Source organism: Vicugna pacos, chromosome 12 (genome assembly GCF_048564905.1).
Source record: "Vicugna pacos chromosome 12, VicPac4, whole genome shotgun sequence".
NCBI lineage: Eukaryota > Metazoa > Chordata > Mammalia > Artiodactyla > Camelidae > Vicugna > Vicugna pacos.
Window position 1 is genome coordinate 37,709,499 of NC_132998.1, and position 22,677 is coordinate 37,732,175.

The window sequence follows — 22,677 nt, forward strand, 5'->3', positions numbered from 1 at the left end:
ATTGGAAGGTTGAATGCAGGTAGACCATGAGAGCCAAGATTACAATGCCTTGAGAGAACAAACTCAGATAAACATCATCCTTTTACAGACTGGGTTTTCAGTCTGTGTGTGCTCAGGTTATAACAACCACTGTGACAGGTTCCTGTGCTGTTCCTGTGATTACACTGAATCATAACAGCTGACCTCCTCAACTCAGAACAAATTCCATTTAGAAGGAAGCATAGGAGAAATCCTGCCTTTTTTTTTAATATAGAAATTCTTAAAAGGCAAATCTTTCATTGTGCATCTTCTATTTACCAGTTGCTTTATATATATATGCATTACTCAAATTTCCCATAAGAACACAAAAGAGAGATATTATCTCCATCCTTACAGATGAGGCAACAGAGGCCAGATGAGCTGAGTTGCTGAAGTTCTCATGATCAGAGAGAGGCAGAGCCAGGATTTAAATCCAGGCATGTCTGGCTCTGAAGTTCTGTTCTTTCCCCTACACCTGGCCTTGCCACGTGCATTGTGCTAGTCTTCTTGGAAGTCAAGCATGCCCAATTCACTGCACCTCACCTTCTTATGTAATAACCTGGACGGTAGGGAGAGCCATCTGCTTCAAGAGCAACATATTTGAGTCCATAAGGCAAATAAGTTGGCAGAAAACAGAAGGATTGTGACATTGCCATTTGGCATTCCTGACTTACTCTGCATTTAAAAAACAGAAATATGTAGTCCAACATGTTGATTTCACAAGCCTATCATTATCATTCATTCCGAAATAAACCTAGTCAGGGACATCATGTACAAAATAAAGAATCCTTGTTTTGGGGGATGATGTCAGGCGGAAGGAGTTTTGTTTTTTTTTTTTTTTAAAACCTCCTACCTCCTAAAGCACTAGCTTACAAATGACTTCATAAACTGTATTTCAATACTGAGGTCAATGGAGGAGGAGAACAAGTAAGGGAGAAAACTTGGGATTAAATTTGACAAAACATGATCATAAGATTATTTAGAAGATAGTGCTTCCAAAACAAGGCTGGTCATCCAAATTCACCTGAGGAGCTTTTAATATATATGTAGAAACCTGAGCCCAACTACAGGCAGAGCTCCCAGGAGTAAGGCCCAAGCGTCTGTCTGTTAACAATCCGTGGTTATTCTGATGATCAGTTTCAGTTTAGAGCTACTGCTTAAGAATTTGTAAGCTGATATATGGGGAGCCTATTTGTATATTTTAATTTGTATGTATAATCTTGAAAAACTGAGCTCATAATTTTTCTTTAGTATGATTTCTAAGTGCTCAAAACAATCTTGATAGTCAGTAGACTTTCTAGTCAACAGCCATTTAGAAATCCCTTCACTAGTAGTAAGTCAATTAGTAGAGAAAAAGTAAAACAGATGTCAATCAGTTTATCTCAATATGATTATATTTTAGAGGGAAACAAAAGATTATCCTAAAGAAGTAGTAAGTGGCCAAAGAATGAGCCAGATAGTTGTAATAAAAGAAAAAAAATTAAAGACAAATATAAGAGGACTTCCAGTTGGTTCTCAGGTGCTTTCCCAGAAGCCCCAAAGAATCCAAAAAACCTCCAGGAAGCGCCTGCTGATTATCTCAGCTGCCTGGAGCACTGAAGCGGGAGCTCACCTAGAAGCTCCTGTGACTTTTATATCAGGTATATGCCCATGCTTCTAGTAAGAGTCTCTCTTTTCCTTAGAGAAGGAAACCATAATTCACACAGAAATACAGAACATATGGAGATTATTCTGGGAGATGTAGTCCCCAGATTCTCCTCTGTTATATAGATATGGCAAGGAAGGAGCAGCAACAGAGAATCTAGCATAATCTTTAAATGTTTAGAATAAGGAAAGGTCTGAAAATAAATAAGCTGAACATTTGTATTGGTTGGGGTTCATTCAGGGAAACAAATCACTCTAGGTATTTCAACAGAAAGAATTTAATATAGGGAATTTGTTAATCAACTGCTAGAGGACTGAAAAAGGAAAAAAAAAGAGAACATTGGAAGGAATCATTACAAAGAGCTGCTACCACCCTTAGGGGTGGAGAGATCAAAAGATGAGGTTGAGATTATTAGACTCTAGAAGCTTCCTGGAAAGAGCTTATAACATGAGGATTCAATTCCAAGGGAGGGTGCCGTCCTGTTGGTATCTCAGGGGCTTGGAGAAAGGACTCACAGAATGGGGCACTAATCGCTGAGTAGAAGAGGCTGCCCATCTGGCACTGGTACTTCAGAAGATTGAGAGAAGTCGTGTTGTGACTCAGGCGCATCAGGAGTAGGCACTGTCTAGCTGGCGCTGTGAAGGGGCATAATGAGGCTGGTGGTGGGAGCGCCCCAGTCTGCTGCAAGCTGTAAGCTTTCATTTTTCTCCTTTCAGGATAATAGACAAATAGGGTGCCCTGACAGGATAAATCAACAAGCATGAATAAACAAGTCCATCTCCTCTTCTCCTCCATTCAGTCTCCCAGCTAGTTCCTCCTATTAAGGGAAACTAACAGTAGACTCTCTAACAGAGAGAATTGTCTGTTGTTTGCAGAACTGTCATCACAAAGCAGAGGATAGAATTTGGAACCTAATACCTGCACAGTGGGAAAAATTTGGAAAACAGCAACAAAATAAGCTAAAAAAAGTATAGGGTAGAATAATAGAGGGAATTGAAGAAATATATAAAATAGAACATGAACATTTGCTGGAGACAGCCAACAAAAACAAATTTTGATTCTTTGGGAAAACTCATAAAATTTTGACAAATTTGAGTCAGAAAAAAGGAGGAAAATAGAAACAATATTAGAAATGAAAAATGTAAGTCAGTACAGATAGTAAAGATGCAGCAAAAGTAACATATTTAATGAAAATTTGAACAACTTTATATTAATATGTTTGGAAACCTCTAACAGGCACATCACAGAAAAACTATAATTACTAAAGTTGATGCATAAAGATACAGAAACTTGAATTCTCCTTAAGGATCAATGAAATGGAAACAGTAGTTAAAAATATTCTCACACACAAAAAGGATTAAAAACTCTAGGTTCAGATCCTTAAAAAAAAAAAAAGGTAATTCCTGTTGTTTGCTTGTTTAGTTTTTGCACCCTTGACTTTAAACATTTCATACATACCTGTTTTATATTCTGTACCTAATAATTCCAGTATCTATAGTTCTTAAAGGAGGAGGAGTCAATAACTTTTTTTCTTTTTTCTTTTTCTTGTTGATGTTTTCTCTTTGTAGCTTGCCTTCTTGTGTACTTGGTGTTCTGTGATTTTGAACTTTCTTTGTTTTTAGTATGTGTGACATCCATATGAGGGTACCTTTCTTCCAGAGAGGGTTTGCTTTTATTTTTACAAACAGACAGGAGACACCCCTGACTTGGGATCATTTTAGCCTTAAGAGTTTAGGCTCAGCAGTAGAGTACCAGACTTCACCACCTGTGTGCTAGCCTGCGGCTCAGTATCCCAGTAGCCATGGTGCTAGGGGATCCGTGCTTCAGGTAAGTGCCCCACCCACATCCACCTCCCAGCTGTTCCAATGTGAGCTCCCCTCTAGTTCTGCCCTAGCTAACCCTTTTTTTTGGGGGGGGGAGCGGGAGGAGTCACAAAACTCTCCCTTCAATTTGAAAATCAACAATCCTTGACAGTGTCTTAGGTAAAGTTTAATTGTGAACATGGGAGCAGAGGAAGGGCTTTTGGGATGTAAGGGAAGCTTCAAAGCTACAGGAAAGTTTTATTTCTGAAGCTGAATTGTGGGTACAAGAGGCTTATTTTATTTATATAATGTATTAATATTCTTTTAAATTTTTAATATTTAAATTTAAATTTTTTTATTGTAGTACAGTCAGTTTACAATCTTGTATCAATTTCTGGTGAAGAGCATAATGTTTCAGTTATACATACATGTATTTGTTTTCATATTTTTTATTATAAGCTACTACAAAATATTGAATATAGTTCCCTGTGCTATATAGAAGAAATTTATTTATGTATTTTTATATATAGTAGTTAGTAGTTAGAATCTGTAAACTTCAAACTCTCAATTTATTCCTTCCCACCTCCCTTCTCCTCTGGTAACCAGAAGTGTGTTTTCTATGTCTGTAATTCTGTTTCTGTTTTGTAAATAAGTTCATTTCTGTCTTTCCACATATGAGTGATATCATATGGTATTTTTCTTTCTTTTTCTGGCTTACTTCACTTAGAATGACGATCTCCAGGTCCATCCATGTTGCTGTAAATGACATTATTTTATTCTTTTTAATGTATTTTACATATTTATTGTATAAATATACCACAACTTCTTTATCCAGTCATCTGTTGATGAATGTTTAAGTTGTTTCCATGTCTTGGCTGTTGTAAATAGTGCTGCTATGAACATTGGGGTGCATGTATCTTTTCGAATTAAGAGTTCTCTCCAGATAAATGCCTAGGCATGGGATTGCTGGATCATATGGTAAGTCTGTCGTTAGTTTTCTGAGGAATCTCTATACTGTTTCCATTTGGCTGCACCAAACTACATTCCCGCCAACAGTGTAGGAGGGCTCCCTTTTCTCCACACCATCTCCAGCATTTTATCATTTGTGGACTTTTTAATGATGGCCATTGTTAGTATTATTACTTAAAAATAATTATAGATGATACTCTTTTGTATGTATCATGTATTTTATGAGAAGCTAAAAAAACCCAAAAAGCCTAACAGTGGTTTCACTAAAATCTGTCTACGACATTGAGAGAACACTAACACATCAGCAGCAACATTGTGCACGACACTGCACCGACTAAAGATGGTGTCCCTGGCACAGAGCTAAGTGCTGTAGAAAACAGTACTGGCCCAACAGGAGACATGCTGGATTGAGCTGGGTAGAAAGGAGGAAAATGTGAAGGACGTATGGTAGACTTGCAGGTCTGTTCATTCGGTACCTATAAGATGACTCCTGGGAACTTCAGTATGAATTTGAGAGGAACTTGCAGTGAAGTTCTCACAGATATAGTGGGAACAGATCAGAGAAATACGGTACACAGTGAGTCTACACACTATTGTGGCCCTGTGTTCATGGATTATGCAAATTGTACATAATAATAGCCTTGATTCTCCTTCTGGTCTTGGGAGCAACCTTAAAATTTTTGCTTCTGTCTACTACCAGCCTCCACTGGTCTTTTCTTTTGTGTTTCAATTCTCTATACTCCTCTTTGGTTGCCCAGTAACATACCATGGAGAAGCAATTTGCAAAGTGGAGCCATGGTGCTTAGAAACATTCATTCCACTCTTAGGGAGAACACTTTGCTCTCAGGGTGTGGTTTTCTTTTTTCATCATAGGCTTAGGAACATTAAAATAGCAGCATAGCAAAGATATCTGTTAAAATTCTTATCTATGGGTCAGGATATTAAAATGCCATGTAATTGGAGCTTCTGTTTAGAAATATTAATAACTATTGCATTGAAAACCAACCTAGTAATAAATGAGAAAACAGCAAGCCAGGAGGGTTTGTATAATTTCACTCAATTCTATGTTCTACTCAATTTCCCAGGCAAAAAATAAATTATGTTTGAAAATCAGTCACGCAATATTTCTGGCCACTTTTCATGAAAGAGGATTATCTGTTACAATTCTCTGAGGCTTTAACCCCATGTGACATAGTAACAATTTAGGACAGAGCTGTAAGCCAGGCTTACATAGGCAAGAGGCAGCCAGGCATGATTTGAGGGGTTCCGAGGGCTGCCCACCACAAAGTATTAACTCTCCCTGCTGTCTTCCTGTTGTTTCTGAAAGGTGGATTCATGCTCTCGTCTTCTGAAGTTGAAAGCTTTTTTGTCTTTGTCGTTTGCTTATCAATAATGTGTCTTTTTTATTATCCATGAGGAATATCCAGTTTACAAACCAGAAAGAGTATTTTCTGATGTCTATCACTTGCTGCTCTCACCTGGCAGACAAACTAATTATGAATGACTTGGCTACACGGGAGGGTAGTGATGGCAGCAGTGGTGGTTGTTACTGTTGCTTCAATTGAAGTAAAACTTGCACAAAGTGAAGCAGTGTTCAGTGTTCAACTCAATAAATTTTTATACAGGTGTATGGTCAAGTAGCCAGCACCCTGAAGCTCATTCCTTTCCCTTTCCAGTCAATACACAGCTCTGTCTCCCCTCCCACACACACCAAAGGTAAACACTATTCTGACTTTTAATCACCACAGCCTGGTTTTTGCCTATTTTAGGACTTTTTATAAGTAGAATCGTTCAGTATGGACTCTTTGGTGTCTGTTTTTTTCAGCTTCACATTATACGTGTGAGATTCATTCATACTGTTGCACATATCAGTGGTTTGTTCTTTTTCATTGCCGTATACTCTTCTACAGATATACTACAATTTAACCATTCTACTGATGGTAGACATTTGGGTTGTTTCTAGTTTTTGATTATTTTAAATATGAACATTTTTGTACATATTATCTTGGTGGACATGTGTATGTCCTAACAGCTTACACCAGCACTTAGCTGAGGTAGGAAGGACCATGTCCATAAATATATTTCTGTATCTTAACACTGCTGTGAAGGTAATACTGAGAGTGGGCATATCGAGGGCAGGGAGCTAGGTGCATGGGAAGATAAGATACCAAAGCTGAATAGACATGAAGTCTAGAAACGGTGGTACTGAGGACTGACATGTGTGTATCTTGGATTATATCCCGATTCTGGGGTAGAAAATTAGAATCTGCTATGCCTAAGCAGATGAAATCTGAGAGACAGACCATTAAAGTGTGTAACCTACACAGGATTTGTCTGCAAGGATTTTTTTGGGTTTTGTTTTTTTGAACAGTGCTCATTTGAATAAATTCCCCTTTTGCACGTCTAGCATTCTATTCTTACCATCTTCCTTTTGTTCATTTTAGAGACACAAAGTCGAGGTTAATCTGTGTGTGTGTGTGTGTGTGTATGTCTGCCTTTCACACACACACACACACACACTCACACACTGACATATTTCAAAGCAAGGGCTGACTTAATTAGCCAGAATAGAAGCAAGGATAAATAAAGGGATTTCTGAGAAAACAAATTTCAGTTTGTTTGTGGGCATGCATGCCAAAGCAAAAAAGTTTTGAAGGCAGCTAAGGCTTTGGGCAAATTCTAATAACACTGAAGGGTGAGGAAATAGGCAAGGAAGCAAACAATGTGATTCTGGCATCCTGCTGGTGATTCAGAAAATTCTGATTCAAAAACAAGGATTATTTTCAAAGGCCTTTTGACAGAGCTGCCAGCTCCTCAGCTGTCAGCCACTCTCCAGAGACCCTAATGAGCTCTTCCTTGTCAGGGCTTTCTGTCTAAACAAGAAATCGCTAGTCTCTCTATCTGCCACCCTGCAGCGAAGGCACCTACCTTTGCTTTGCATAGTATAAATTATTATTTAATGTAAACACTTGTTCAGGTTGATCAGTAGGTTGTTTCTGTCAACCTACATCAATGTGGTCTTTAATGCGTCAGCGACTCAACAGCAGAGTGTATGTGTAAACAGGTGGTCAGAAAGAGCTTTTCTGTTGAGACACTAATAGGTATTTCTTCTAAAGAAGTTGCTATAACTATCTTCAGGATTTAAGATTCCTGAAGCTCTTTTAGATGGTCAGAATACTTTACCTTATTTTCCTCAGTAACAGCAAATCATAATAAGGGGCAATAAAGCTGACATCCCAGAGAAAGAATGCTTTAAATATATTTAATCAGTCTCATTGCTTCTTCTCTGCACTATCCAAGAAAGATCCTGGCCAAATTCTATATATAGAGCTTTAAATATAAAATTTCAGTTTTGGAATCAGAAACTCTTTTTTAAATGGACCTTTGTTATTAGATAACACAAAGAGCATCATTTTCTAAAATAAGCTTTTTGGCTAATTTCTTCATATTCTTTGAGGAAAAAAAAAATTCACTGTCTTTTCTTCTCTCCTCCACATTAAATGGTGTTTTCCCATCTTCAGTTTTCACATTCTTCCTCAGTAGAGCCTGGGGGTCAAGAGCATGCACCTTGGATTAATTCATACCTGGGTTTCAGTTCTGGCCGAATTCTTCTTGGTTCTCTTTTCTGACATTCATTCCTTGTCTGTCATCTGATGTGTCATCAGTGTGTTTGGAATTAACTCCTACTCTACTCTGTTGTGACGTTTCCTTTTCTTTGATTAAAGTCTCTTCAGACATCCCAATTTTCTTAGTAAATTTGCCTCACATTTGAGAAAAAGAGAAACTACCCATTTCATTAAAAAAGATGAAAAAACTATTTCAACCTCCTCCAAAATGCTCAAACTATATTTTTTAAAGTTTGTTTCTACAGTCAAATGAAACAATTAAAAAGAAAAACAGAAAACAAAAGAGAAGGAGAAAGAAAGAAAGAATAAAAGCATTCAGTGTCTACATTTTACAACCTTGAGTCTGACCTCTGGTATGCTCTTACTAATCCAACCTTCCTATAGATAATAATTATAACTCTGGACAAAACTTGTAAAATAATTTTTACTGCACTGGAGAATGAAGAAAGTTGAGTAAATTCTGGGCAGAAATTGATCCTTGAATAAAAGGAATGGCATGTGTGAGTGTCCCATTTTTACAAGTGGAACCAGTCTTTCTGGCCTGAAAGTTGAGAGGACAGAGAATAAGGAAATCACAGCTGCTGGGAAAGTGAAGGGAGGGCGAATCCAGGAGAGAAGAGAACCAGAGATGAGAGATTCTAAATTCTGTGTATAAATGCTGCCCAAACCTTAGACTGACTCCTGAACTATACATTTGTGGGACAGCCTTAAAACCGTCCAATTGAGGATAAAAGAATAAAACTGATACTTCGCCAACTCAAAAGACAGAATTTTCAGGGGGAGGGTATAACTCAGTGGTAGAGTGCCTGCCTAGCATGAATGAGGTTCAATCCCTAGTACCTCCATTAAAAAAAAAGAAGAAGAAAATAAACCCAATTACTGCCCCATTAAAAAAAAAAAAGACAGAATTTTCAGTTTGAGAGTAGCAAAATCAATTGCTTAGTAAAATAACAACAACAAAAATCTTATTTTATCTAATCAAATCTTATTAAATCTGTAAAAAACTTACTAAATCTGATTTTTGCTAAAATAAGAATAACAAAAATCATTGTTGGATTATTTGCTACATTCAGGACATAATTAAACATTATTTGATGTACACAGATTTGGGAAATATGGGTCAGTAGCAAGAGAAAAGATAATCAATCAAGACTAACCTAAAGAATAACCAGATGTTGGAATTAGCAGACTAAGGAATTTAAAGCATCTATTACAATTCAATGCAATAAAATAGAGGCAAATATACACATAAGAAATGAAAAATAGTAAACTCTGAGAAGAAATTAAAACTGTATCCAAGAACCGTATGTAAATTATATAACTAAAAACTTCAAATCTAAAATTAAAATGTACTGCATATGCTAGCAGAAGAATAGAAATGATAGAGAAATAAATTAGTCAACTTTAATATTGAGCAATATAAGGTATTCAATCTGAGGAACAAAACAAAACAAAACAGAGTTCCAGGGACCTGAGGAACAATGTAAAAAGATGTAGTATATATATATATATATAGAGCTGGAGTTCTAAAGGGAGAAGAAGAAATGGGGTGATAAATATCTTTTAAGAAATAATGGCCAAATATTTTTACCAATTTGGCGAAAGACAAAGTTTCTGATGTAAGAAACTCAGTAAATCTAAAAAGGTCAAATGGAAAGAAAACCACACTTATGTGACATCACAGTCAATCCACTACAAAAATCAAAGTTGAGAAGAATGTCTTGAGAGCAGCTAAAGAAAAATGACACATTATATACAGTGGAATAATGATCAATGTTAACTAATTTCTCAACAAAAACTATGAAGGCCAGAAGACAGTGTAATAGCACACTGACAGTGCTGAAAGAGGGAAACATCAACCCAGAATTCTGTCTTCAGGAAAAAAAAAAAAATCTAAATATCCTTCATGAAATAGAACAAAATAAAAACCTTTTCACCTAAAAGAAAAATAAAAAGTAAAGGGAATCAAATTACCAAGTGGGCCTGTGCTACAAAAAAAGGCTAAAGGAAATGCTTCAGAATTAGGGGAAATGATAGCAGATAGAAACTTGGATCTTCAGGAAGCAATTAAAAGCATTAGAAAAAGTCTGGATAAACATAAAGACTATGCCATTCTTAATTTCTTTGAAATATATAACTGTTAAAGGGAAAAGTTACAATATTGTTTATGAGGTATTTACTGTATGAGGAGGCAATGAATATGACAATCGTAATGTAAGGGACAGGAAAAAGGGGTGAATGGCCCTATATAGTCTGCATTTTATGTGGAGTAGCACAATATTAACTCTAAGAAGACTGTGGAAAGTTAGAGGTGTATATTGTAATTCCAAAGAAGTCACTAAAAAATCACTGAAAAATAACACCAAGAAGCATAGGTGAAAGCCAATAAACACATCCAAATTCTCATCAAATTTGGATTGTAAAATACTTGAAAAATACTTGATACAATATAATTTAACTATGTTTTCCCATTCTGAATCTGCACATTAGCTTAGGGGGAAAAAAAAATGCATTTGAAGAAGGCTTAAGATGAGTGCTGTTTATTTTGATTTAAGACCAAACAGAGTATTCTTGATGAAGACTTCTGTGATCGAGTCAAAAAAAGCATTTGTGGTTCAAAATTTCGGTTTTAACTTCTAAAACTAAAACCATCTGCTCTGTCCCATGAAAATCTTTTTGACCTTGTTTCCCTTGTCCCATATTTAGTGCGCCCCTGGGAGAGGGTTTCCATCTCCCTTTATTCCCATTCACACACTAGGAGCAAATCTAGAAGCTCGTGGGAAGGAAGTGTATGGATATCACTGGGAAAATAAACAAACAGGCCTGAAATTCCTGGAACACCCATGTATTTTTTCTAAGAATAGATGAAATAATAAATTATGACCATTATTTTAAACCAGATATGACAATCAAGGTCACAGAGATCACATCTGTAAGGTATCTACCTATCTCATTTAGAAATGGTGAAAATATGCAAATTCCTTTTTTGTTCAGAATATTTTTGATATACCTGTACTTTGTATACTCATATTCATATTTACAGTTGGTCCTCTGTATCCATGAGTTCTGCATCTGCATATTCAACCAAACTCAGATCAAAAATATTATTTAAAAAATTCCAGATGATTCCAAAAAGGAAAACTTGAATTTTGTGCACTGGCAACTATTTACATAACATTACATTGTATTTACAACTATTTCATAGCATTTACATTAGATGTTATAAGTAGTCTAGAGTCATCTTCTGTTATCTGTGGGGAATTGGTTCCAGGAGCCCCTGTGGATATCAAAATCCACAGATGTTAAAGTCCCTTTTATAAAATGGTGTAGTACATACCTGTGGATGGGAAACCTGTAGATATGGAGGACTGACTGTGTGTGGGAGGATGTACCTAGATTATATATGCAAATACTACACTGTTTTATAAAAGGGACTTGAGCATCCTTGAATTTTGCTATCTTCAGGGGGTCCTGGAACCAATCCCTTGTGGATATCAAGGGATAACTCTATATACATAAAGGAGAAATATGCCCATTCCTGTCCAAAATAAAGCAAAAGAATGTTACAATATGATTTCACCATGGGTGACTGTCAGAGTTGGATTTTGTTATGAAGGGTTGGAGGTTGTAAGTAAATTTGCATCTGGATTTACAATCTACCCAGAACATTTTTCCACTCTTATGGACTAAGAGGGGAAGAAAGATCAGAAATGCCTTCCCTCTTACGGAGTACTTCCTTGATGTTTCCTGGGGAGAATTAATTACAGTCTTGGCATAACCCCTCTATCAGCTTCTCCCTGCTCCTTCTCTTCCTATCCGTAAATGAGAAATTCCAGCTTGAGGGCTCAGAAAAATTGAAACAGCTACAGTGCAAATAATATCTAAAAGCTATTTGTGTATTATATTAACCAGGGAATAAGTGCACATGAAACCTTTTTAACTGTTTTGTTTTGGAGATTCTTAAAAGTGGTTTTAGTTCTAACTGTATTCAGCATTGTTTTTCTTGTATTCTTCTCCTCTCATGCTTAAAAGAATCAAGGACCATTTCAACTCAGAGAGAGAAATTTCATCCCCAACACTTTCATGACTTGTTGTCTCTGCCAGAAACTTAATTCTCAACATGAAAGATACAGTAAGTAAAGCTGTAAGTTAAGATCTATAGGAGAATGACGGTTCTCAAGTTTTATTACACGAGATGAAATTGCCATTTGACCCTGTCCCTACCTGCTGTAATCTTGACTAGTTACTCTGCTTCTTCAAGCCTTGGTTTTCCAACCTTTAAAATAGAGTACTGATGGTATCCATGCCGTAGTTACCTGCACATATTACATCAAATGAATAATTAAAAGTACTCAACACAATGTCTACCACATCGTAAGCAGTCTATAAATGTTCAATATTATCATCATATTTCTGTACATTTGACTTTTTTCATCTCAGGTAATTTCCTTTCAGGATTTTTTGCAAAAACAAAACAACAACAACAACAACAAAAACCCAAAGTCACTGTTAGCTCATCCCACCAAGCATCCATTAATAATGCAGATAGACAGGTTCACATTTTGCAGCCAGAGGCCCAAATTACCCATAGCCTTGTCCAAAAGACAGGATAAAAGTCAGCAGGTTGAATTTTTTCCAAACTTCAGCTTGTAGCCTAGAGCATCTTGGATCCTCAGCTGCTTCATCAGAAATCCAAGTTTAGCTGATTTAAAAGAAAAATTATAAGCTACTCTCATTCAACAGTAACGTCAAAAATGTATTCTGAAGTGGATTTTTGTGCTACTCTTGATTTATGAATGTATAAGAAATAACAGAAAATGTAAAAATATTCATAGTATGATTTCACATTTCTTAATCCTCACAAAGGTGTACACTATGTGTATATATTTCTTGACAACAAATCACTTATATATCATAGTGAGATGAATATGATAGAATTTCCAAAATACGATTAATTTGAAACATGTATATTTGTAAAACTTAAAGTCCATTTGCCACCATGAACAGAGAGATGACCCACTAAATTCCAAATGATTCCTCTGTGATACTGCCTCCAAATGTCTCTTTCTTCCACTTTGATTGAAAGTCATCATTTTATCATTTTTCTTCTGCATCCTGTCCTGATATCCTTTCATCTTGCAGTAAAATTTCACTTCCTTCCCCACCATCAATCATCAGAAGACATTTTTGGTTATCTGCTCAGCTTATAACAATCCCTTCTTTCTCTGGGAATTGACTTTCCATTTACTTAGATAATTTACTCAGGAGTCTAATTTGCATGTGTAAACCTGTTCTCCTGATGAAGGTCAATTGGAACTTGAGTGGACACTTGATTTAAGCTGAACCAATGAGATCATCCCAGAGATTCAGAACTGGGAACAAGAATCAGTCTCTGAGGGGTGGATAAATAATAATATATTGACATGTTAAAACATTTAAACTCAGGGGCAGGAGGAAACCCAAGAGAGCAGAGCTGCAGAGAAAGCCAGTTAGTGGAGAAGAACAGTGAAGCTGAAATAGCAGCAGAGAAAGGGTACTGGCTTGAGTTCCTCACAACCTTTTAGGACATAGTTCCAGTTTCCTTGATAACCAGTTGTACCTCTGCTTTAACCATGATATATTCATTTACTCATTCAATAACTCGGTCACTACACGTTTTTTGAGTGTCCACCAGACACTGTGCTAAAAACATTTTTGCATACTTTATCTCACTGACTTTTAATTAGAAGTCCAAACCACAAACAGCCAACCAAATAACAAAACAACAGCCGACATTTAATATACTTTGACAACATCTCAGGAAAAATTGGAGACTTGATTGTGGCTATCATGCAGACTTCCAAGTGAAATCCCAATTGTTTTATGACAACTTTCAGCTAGGTAAGCTGAAAAAAAGTTTCTATTTATAAAACTTAGTGCGACCTTCCAAGATTGCAATGGCAAGCAGATGATAATCTCTGGTCATTACTATGACCTACTTAAAGTTTCAAATAATCACCTGAGAATTTTGATGTGAGGAAGAAAAGTCACAAGGTAGCAGAAATATGATTTTTCATTTCCACTTGTGAAATGCAGCGACTAAGGATGTAAGGCTATTGGCACCTAATGCCTGACGGCGAAAGAAAAATGGATCTCCTGATCTACTGTTTCTAACTTACTATGTCTGTAGAGCATAATGCTGCAAGTCTATGGATATCAGTCTCTAGGGAAAACATATTTTTAGATTATTCTAAATGTAAGATGTGGAGAAATTATAATTTGTTCTATGAGTAGCCAACTTTACAAGAGAAAAGAATGTACTTATTTAGCTAGTAGGTGTAAGTCATTTGTCAGGGTAATGCTGATTCTTTTTCCACTGAGGAAGCAGAATTGTTTGTGTTCAATCAAGGCATTAAACTCATTGAATTCCTATAGTAAATACCAGCTAGCATGATGTGGCTTTTTGCTGGAGGGAAGGCATAGGTAGTTTTGAGACAGGAGGGAAGGGGGCAGGGCACAGCCTTTCAAGGAATGACAGCAATTAACACCAAAATGGCAGAAGATTCAACTCCCAGTTGCCCTTGAGGATTAAGATGGCGGGAGGTTTGACTTCTAGTAGACCTTGTTCTTCATTATATGCTCATTGTTAACATATTAGCATGATAAATAACATTTCCACAGGCCCCATGACAGTCCCAAGGCTAACCACAAAAGGTCAAAGAGTGGGTGGTGGCCCAATTCCTGGGAATCCCAGCCCCTTCTCCAGGGTAGCTGGAATAGTCCCCCCACTTGTAGGCGTGAAGCTACTGAGCCCACAAAAACTGGCAACACCACGCCTCCTGGCCACCTCTCTCGCTCCCTCCTCTTTGGAGGCGGCCCACACTCTGTCTGTGGAGTGTGTACCTACTTTTACTTTAACCTGAGCACTCAACCCCCACACCTCAGGGCCTTTCTCTTGCTTTTGAAACAGCCTACACTCTATATAGTATGTATCTCTCTAAATAAATCTACCTTTACTCAACTGTGGCTCACTCTTGAATTCTTTCCGGGGTGAAGCCAAGGACCCACACCTGGCGGGGCATGTCCCAGGGGCTCCACCGAGACCTTGGACATGGCCGTCCTCATGCCCCACATCACCTACACTTCCTGAGTCCATGTTATTACCACCCATTTAGAGTTTTTTAATCCATTACATGTCTAGTTGAGTCAAAACTGCTCAAATCTGACTTTCTCAAAGGGGTTTGTCCACACTGTTGAATTTCATATCCCCTCTCCATCCCATCTAGAATAAAATTCTAATTCCTTCCCGTACCTGAAAGACTATATCTGACTTTGGTCTAGGGCTTCTCTCTGGTCTTACTTTTCCCCACACTTCCCCTTGGCCTCAAATAGGTGCTCAAACTGAATTAGAGAAAAATAGTTGTATTAGTTTGTTAGAGCTGCCATAACAAAGTACCACAGACTAAGAGGCTTAAACAACAGAAAATTTCTCACAGTTCTGGAGGCTAAAAATCTGAGATGGAGGTTTTGGCAGGGTTTTCTCTGAGGCCTCTCCTTGGCTTATAGACAGCCATCTCCTCTGTCTTCACATGGTCTTCCCTCTGTGCATGTCTGTATCCTACCTAATCTTCTCTTCTTACAAGGACACCAGTCTTGTTGGACTCAGCCCACCCATATGACTTCATCTTACCTAATTACCTCTTTACAGACCTTATCTCCAAATACAGTCACATTCTGAGCTCCTGGGGAATTGGACTTTAACATACAAATTTGGGGAGTATATAATTCAGCCCATAACAGTAATGTTCTTTAGCCATTGAGGAATCTGCTGTGGGAAGTTTGGACAGGCCATATTAGTCATGAGGAACTTGGGAAGAGGTGTCAAGTGCAGTGACTCAGAGAAGCTTTGGGTGTGACAGAATCTTGAGCACTTGTGCTCTTGGCTGCAGAGACGTGAATGGGAGGTTTCATGATTATTTTTTCCAGAAGATGGTCTTTAGGGAGTCAACGTGGGAGGGGAACCTAGCAGAGGAGAACAGTGTGTAAGATCAGCAGGCTGCCAGGGCAGCCCCACATCTCTTTAGAAAGTTGGAACGAACTGAAGGGGTCTCAGAAGGGAGCTGCTTCTAATGTTCTAAGAGGAAAGTGAGTCTTATGAAAAATGGCAGTGTAGTAAAATCCTTTCACTTCCATTTATCATAAACTATCCAATGAAACGGTTATGCAAATAGCAAGCAACATGATGGATTAGGATAATATTATTAAGGAATTTAGAAACTTTTTTAGGTGGTTCTTGGGAAATGTTTTTGAATAAATAAATGCTGCATTGTCTAGCTCAGGCAAAGACTCACAGGATTTATCATACTATTGAAAGGAAAATAAAAGATGGAGAATTTAACGTTCTGAGAGATTTAATGAGGCTGCCCAAGTGCACCAATAGAAACTCATTTTTAAGTTAACTATTTCCTCATATGACAAAACAATAAACAAAGATTAACAAAAACAATGAATTTTTAAAACAAAACAACAGCAAGATAATGAATTCTCCCAGGGCAGTGACTAAAGTGTCCTTTCTCAAAGAGAAGAAAACTGTAAGTACTTACTGCTTAAAGCTGGAATCATGCTTTATTTACATTGCTATTGGAGAATTTTTAAAAGTTCATTAGGATTGATGGCAGCAGCAGATCGAAGACACTTCCTGTATTTTTCGAATGGCTGATCCAAACATGTGAAGGCAAGCGCTAGAAATGGACTTTCAGATTTCTGTGGACACCTAAGTGTGTTATGATTCCACTGTGGAGCTGTCTTCCTTTGGTGGGTTATTACTCTTTGTCCTAGAACAAACATGTTTAGATGAAGACATATTTGATGAAAGACATCCCAAATATCCAACCCATTTTAAAGGGGTTAGACGCTTTCTTCTTAGCAGTTCTCTCTTAGTCAGCTGGGAGTGTAGCTTATGACACGGGCTTCATGAAGCAGGTGTCTGAGATTGTGAAGCTGGGACTATTACAGGAGAACTTTTAGAATTTTCCCTGAAAACAGTCAATAGCAAACTCTGGCTCCCAGGCTCCTTTAAGGAGAAAGCTGAACGACTATGATCTCTCAGCTGTGCAACAGTGACGTGTGTTATGTTTGGCTGGGAGCGGTGCCTTTACTTTTAGTATGAGAACTTGAAGTAAATTCAAATTCTCCATTGTCTAAAATGTTGAGATACAAATATTTCTGAGAGGAAAATGGCTTCTTAAAAATATTCATAATAATTAGGCATGCCCTGGGATTCGTTTGCAGAACAATTCAGAAACTTAAGACTTGTGCATTCATTCCTGTGGGAATTTGATTACTTTTAGATGGTTTTTTAGATTTAAACATAGGGAGATGATTTTAAAAATTACTTTTCTGACTAACTTATGCTGAGCTATAACCAGAGATAACACAGGTTATTATAATATTCTTTTATTAAGGCATTTATTCAAATCTACTGTTGAACCCTCCTACTGATGCATTTGATGGGCTGATGAGTTATGATGCAAGCCATTAGGGAAATTAAAGTCTTCTAGACACAATGTTCTGAGAAATTATTTACTTACAATCAAGGCAACATGAGATCTATTTTTCTAATATTGGACAAATGTCATCAATAATGGTACTTTTCAAGCAATATATGTCTTGGAATAGAAAAATACACCTTCTGATTTTTAATTTTAATAACAAGTTTATGCTTAATTCCAGTCTCTGGGTTATTCATTACCATGCATCCTAGGCAAGCAATTGAAAACTGATCAATAACACATTTTCCAACCGGCCCATGAATGACCTTTGGCAAGTCATTCATCTTCTCTGCTACTCAGTGTCCTTATCTTTCTGATAAGAGATTAGATAAGGTTCCAAAATAGACTTTGTTTTGGTTGGTCTGGGAATAGCCCAAGTGTCCCTAGGCTTTCAAAACCCCTCAGGTGATTCCATCAGCAGTGAAGACTGAGAACCACCCTACTAGATAATGTTAAACTTCTAACTCTACTAGTTTATGATTCAACAATGTATGTTTGTTGTAATGGTGGATCATCAACTTTTTATTACTGGAGATAAAATTTGCACTTTTGCCATGGTGAGAGTATGGAAGTGAGGGTTGGCATTTCTCCCTGCTTTCAGTCTGAGAATCCCTGAAGGCTGGCATATGATGTTGGTAGAGGTACTGAAGGAATGGAGCAGGGCTAGGAGAGCTGAACTCAGAGGATGCTATGAATTCCAGGGACTTTGGGGAGCCTGAAGTGAAAATCACTGAAAGAGAGTTGCAGGATCAGTAGTGAATGGTAAACGTTGGACTTTTCAGATATGATGACACTTACCTGAGAGACTCTGCAAATCCTAGGATCTTCCAGAAAAGAAGTAAACTAAAATATCTGAATATATATCTTGACATTCTTGAATTACAAAATCACACAAACCTCTAAAAATAAAAGAAAAATACAAGGGAGTAAGAAAAGAAAGTAAAAGTGCCCTGTCTCTGCCAAACTCAACCTGCTGCTTCCAGAAGGAGCCACTGCTTACACTGTGAAGTGAATCCTAGCAGATGTTTCCTCTGCATAACAATTCTATAAAATATTCATGAAATCTATCCACTGATTTGTTTTTACAAGTAAGATTAGAATCATCTTTCCCTTTGCCCCACCTGTCCCCCTCATCGGATATACTGAAAGGGTATATAATATCTGTCAAACCATGTTGTAGTTCATTCCTTTAAAGGCTGTTTAGGATTTTTGTTGAAAGGATGTACCATAACTTAATGAACCAGTTCTCTCATGGTGGACATTTAAATCATATCTGGTTCTTTGCACCTATGAAAGAGTAGTGAATATTCTTATTCATATATATATGATCAACTGGGCAACTATTTTTGTAGAGTAAATCCAGGGATCTAAAATTCTTGGGAGAAATGGATTTAGAGTGTAGATAAATGTCCAAATTGTCATTCCAAAGTGTGGTATTACTGAATAAGGCCATCAGGACTGTATGGGGTTTCTGTTTTGTCACAACTATACCAACCTGGAGAGTTATTAATATTTTGGATCTTCACCATTTTGATAGGAGAATTGTTATTTTGCAGCTTTAATTTGCATTTCTTTAATTATCAGTATAATGTTTTCTAAATAAGGAAATTTATAAAGAGACTCCCACTCACCTACCAACAAAAAAATATTACATAAGTTTTCTAGTTAGATGGTAATAAAAGAAAACAACTCAAAGGATATATTGGAAGAATTTTAGTCAAAATGCAGGCATTAATTTGCATTTTCTAATCAGAAATGCATTTATTTCTCTCTTTGTCCTCTGTGGCTCTCCAGTTTGAATATTCAGCAGGAGAAGAAGGCTGACTGAATGCTTAGATTTAACAACAATAGTTAAACATACTCCTTTTCTTATGATTCTGCTCCAGCTTTCTAAGGTGAAACATTTCAAACAAAGTAAATCTTAATTTTGGATTCAGATGGCTCACTGCCGAAATCATTATGAACACAGTGGAAATGGGAAACTTTTCAGAATATCTTACCTCTGTAGACAAATTGGCACTTTCAAAGAACATTAGCACAATGTGGGGCCCAGGCATCATTTCCATCACCTCTTTCCCAGCCTTGTCAAAGCCAAGGTGAATGGCTGCCCCATACTGACCATGGCCCTCAACATGAACTTCCTGGGCTGGCTGGCAGGCAGGCACCATATTTTCCAAAATGATCTGTCCTGGAACATTTGCTCTCTCACCAGGCTCTCCTTTTCCCTGTCCTCCCTTCTTTTATCCTTCCAGCCTCTCACTATTCTTCTAGCACAAGTGCCCCTTGCTGCAGGAAGCAACCGTCTTCAACCAGTGCAGTCACACATCTGTCCCATGGGACGTCCATAAAGGAGAACACCCCACCCCCTACTGCAGCCTCACTCCCTCTCTTTCTCCCTCCTCCATCTCAGCCGCAGGCCCTGTGCTAGCAGGCTCTTTCCCTTTGTCCTACATTAGTTTATCAAAAATCTGGTCCCTTTAGTCAGCCGTAAATGTCCAAGAGCATACACTTGGAACAGGCCGCTGCTCTTGATGCCAAGCAGAGCGGTATGCATGATGAATTATGAAACCCTTTTCCGGATAAGTTTAGCATCTCTGGTTCTGCCAGGGCACTGGACCAATGAATGGGAACATGTGTGACAAATCAGAAAATCCTTCTTGGGAAATGCTTGGGAGGAGAAATCTGCAATCTGCTACTGTGACAAACTAAAGGCCTGATGAAGGTCCTTCGGGGATGACCTGAAAACAATCCACTTCTTATTTATGTCTTAAATTTATAGATTGCTTAAGATTTAGCTAATACAGTCAGGTTTGGTTTTTAAAACACCCACAACAGACTCTGTCTCCATGTTTGGTTTTATGTATTACCTCTGTGCGTGAGTTAAATATTCACTGATGCCTGTAAGCACAAATACTAGTTTGATGAGAAGGATTGATGCTTTCATCTGTTTTAGACAGCACATACCATGTGACCTTTTGCATGCTCTCCACCTCTAGGGACAGGCTATGCAGGACTCAGTGTTAAGCTGTTAGAAGGGTTTCCATTCTGCCCACGTGCACACACACTCTGGGTCTTGGTTTTGTACAGACGTGACAAGCTCAGCCACCACCAGATTTTCTTTCCTCTGTTCTTTTTTCTTGTGATCACAAGACGGAGAACCCGGGTTTGCTGAGCCAGGTGTTTTGAGCATGAAACATATACTTGTACACAGGAGCACTCCTCAATGTCTCAACACTCATTATTCAACTTGGGTTTTCCCTTCATGCACCAGAGCCAGGTTTCTCTTTTCTCCCTTCTACCAGAAAGGAGGGAAGAGCTTTCTTTCTCTCTCTTTCTCTCTCTCTTTTTTTTTTTTAAATAAATTCCCTTTTTATTGCAACTATGTTTTTTAATGGAATGTTTGTTGGCATCATCTGTAGATTACTTGACACACACATCTCACACAGAGATGGTTGAAGTCCATCAGTCACCCCTCTCCATGACTACCCTCTATCACCTTGATAATGGGATAAAAACCCTAAATAGATTGAAAACTTTTTCTTGGCACTGTCTTGATGCACCATTCAGTGAGAGAATAATTTTACAGCATTTGGTTTCATTCATGGTAGCTATTTCAATTTAGTACATACTGGGTGGATTTAACCTGGCATCCTGTATTTAATTTGGTGACTCTAGCTGATACCCCCTTCCTTGCCTATTACCATGTTATGATACTTGTTTGTGTCCTTTAACATAGAAGAAGACGAAAAGTTGAACAGGGAGCATTACAAAGCCTGAGAAAACTGTAAACTTTGTGAAGCAAACAACTCTGTTGATTCTGTTCCCTGTTGTATCCTCAGAGCCTCCCACCCTGGAGGTGCTTCACAACTGTTTCCCAGATGAACCAAAACATGGTAAATACTGAGCAGACTCTTTCCCATGTATGTCTCCATTTTACCTTGGATCAAGTCAAACTTTTTTTTGGTAAAGGGCCAGATAGTAAATAGGAAATGTTTTAGGCTTTGTGGGCTGTTTGGTCTCTTGTTATGGTTGTTCAACTTTACCAGCGTGATAGCAGCTATAGACAGTACGCAAACAAATGAGCATGGCTGTGTTGTAACAGAACTTTACATTGTCCCTCTATATCCATGTGTTCCACATCTGTGGATTCAACCAACCTCGGCTCAACAATATTAAAAAAAATCCAGAAAATTCTAAAAGCAAACTTCGAATTTGACACACACCAGCAACTACTTACATAGCATTTACATTGTGTTTACAATTATTTACATAGAAATTACATTGTATTAAGTATTGTAAGTAATCTAGAGATGACTTAACCTATTTGGGAGGATGTGCATAGATTATGTGCAAATATCTCAATGAGAGCACTTCTGTTCATTCCTTGATTCCAGAAATAATATTTCCTCAGAGGAAAGGGTCAGTGAATGAGATGTAGTCTCTCTGTTCTCTGAACATTACTCAGGGTCCCTGGGGTTCCAAATAATTCATGTCTAGACACCAATAACTGGAGCCTCCTGAGATATTTGGAATCAGAAGGAGGTGAACAGTGAGCCTGTAGGTTCTGATTAGTATTTAAATCCGAGGGAATCAAATGGAAGCTTCTCTCTGCATAATTTGCCCTGGGCATACCCATTGGTCAAACAATATTCAGCCTTAATTTTGAGAGCAGTGGGGAGGGAGTCTCGGTGCCTGTGGAAGGGGATCCCACAGGCAAGGGTGTGAGAAGCCCCGTATGTTGTGGGGTGGGGTGGGGGGCAAGGCTGGCTGCTACTGGGATCTCAGGGATTCATGGGTACAACCTGTCCCACCAGAAAGGAGACAGAATTTCTATGAGCACGGCTGCTAAACAATCTTGTACAGATAAAATAAACCACAAAGGCAGAGGCAGAATATAAAGAAAATACTTTTCATGGTGAGAAAGGAATTTATTTGAGATCTCCAGTCATTCCTGCTTTTTTGTTATTATTTTTCCTTTTCAAGCAATAATTTTCCTCTACTTTCTTTAATTCTTTACCTGTTTAGGCATGGAGTATTTTCCTGTTTTATAAATGTCTTTCTTTTTTCACACTGGGGAAGGATGTGGT

General features: G+C 37.8%; 1 long non-coding RNA gene across 3 annotated transcripts in view; it reads left to right on the plus strand.

Annotated features, from left to right (window-relative positions):
• The first annotated feature begins 3,360 nt into the window (after positions 1-3,360).
• LOC140700214 (uncharacterized) overlaps positions 3,361-22,677 on the plus strand; it is a 30,565-nt gene continuing 11,248 nt past the window's right edge. For 2 of the 3 annotated variants that reach the window (XR_012078539.1, XR_012078541.1), the window contains exons 1-2: positions 3,361-3,490; positions 12,093-12,192. This is a non-coding gene — a long non-coding RNA (uncharacterized lncRNA). Of the gene's footprint in view, positions 3,491-3,588; positions 3,646-12,092; positions 12,193-22,677 lie in introns of those variants that run through there. The other variant, XR_012078540.1, reaches the window with a different exon arrangement.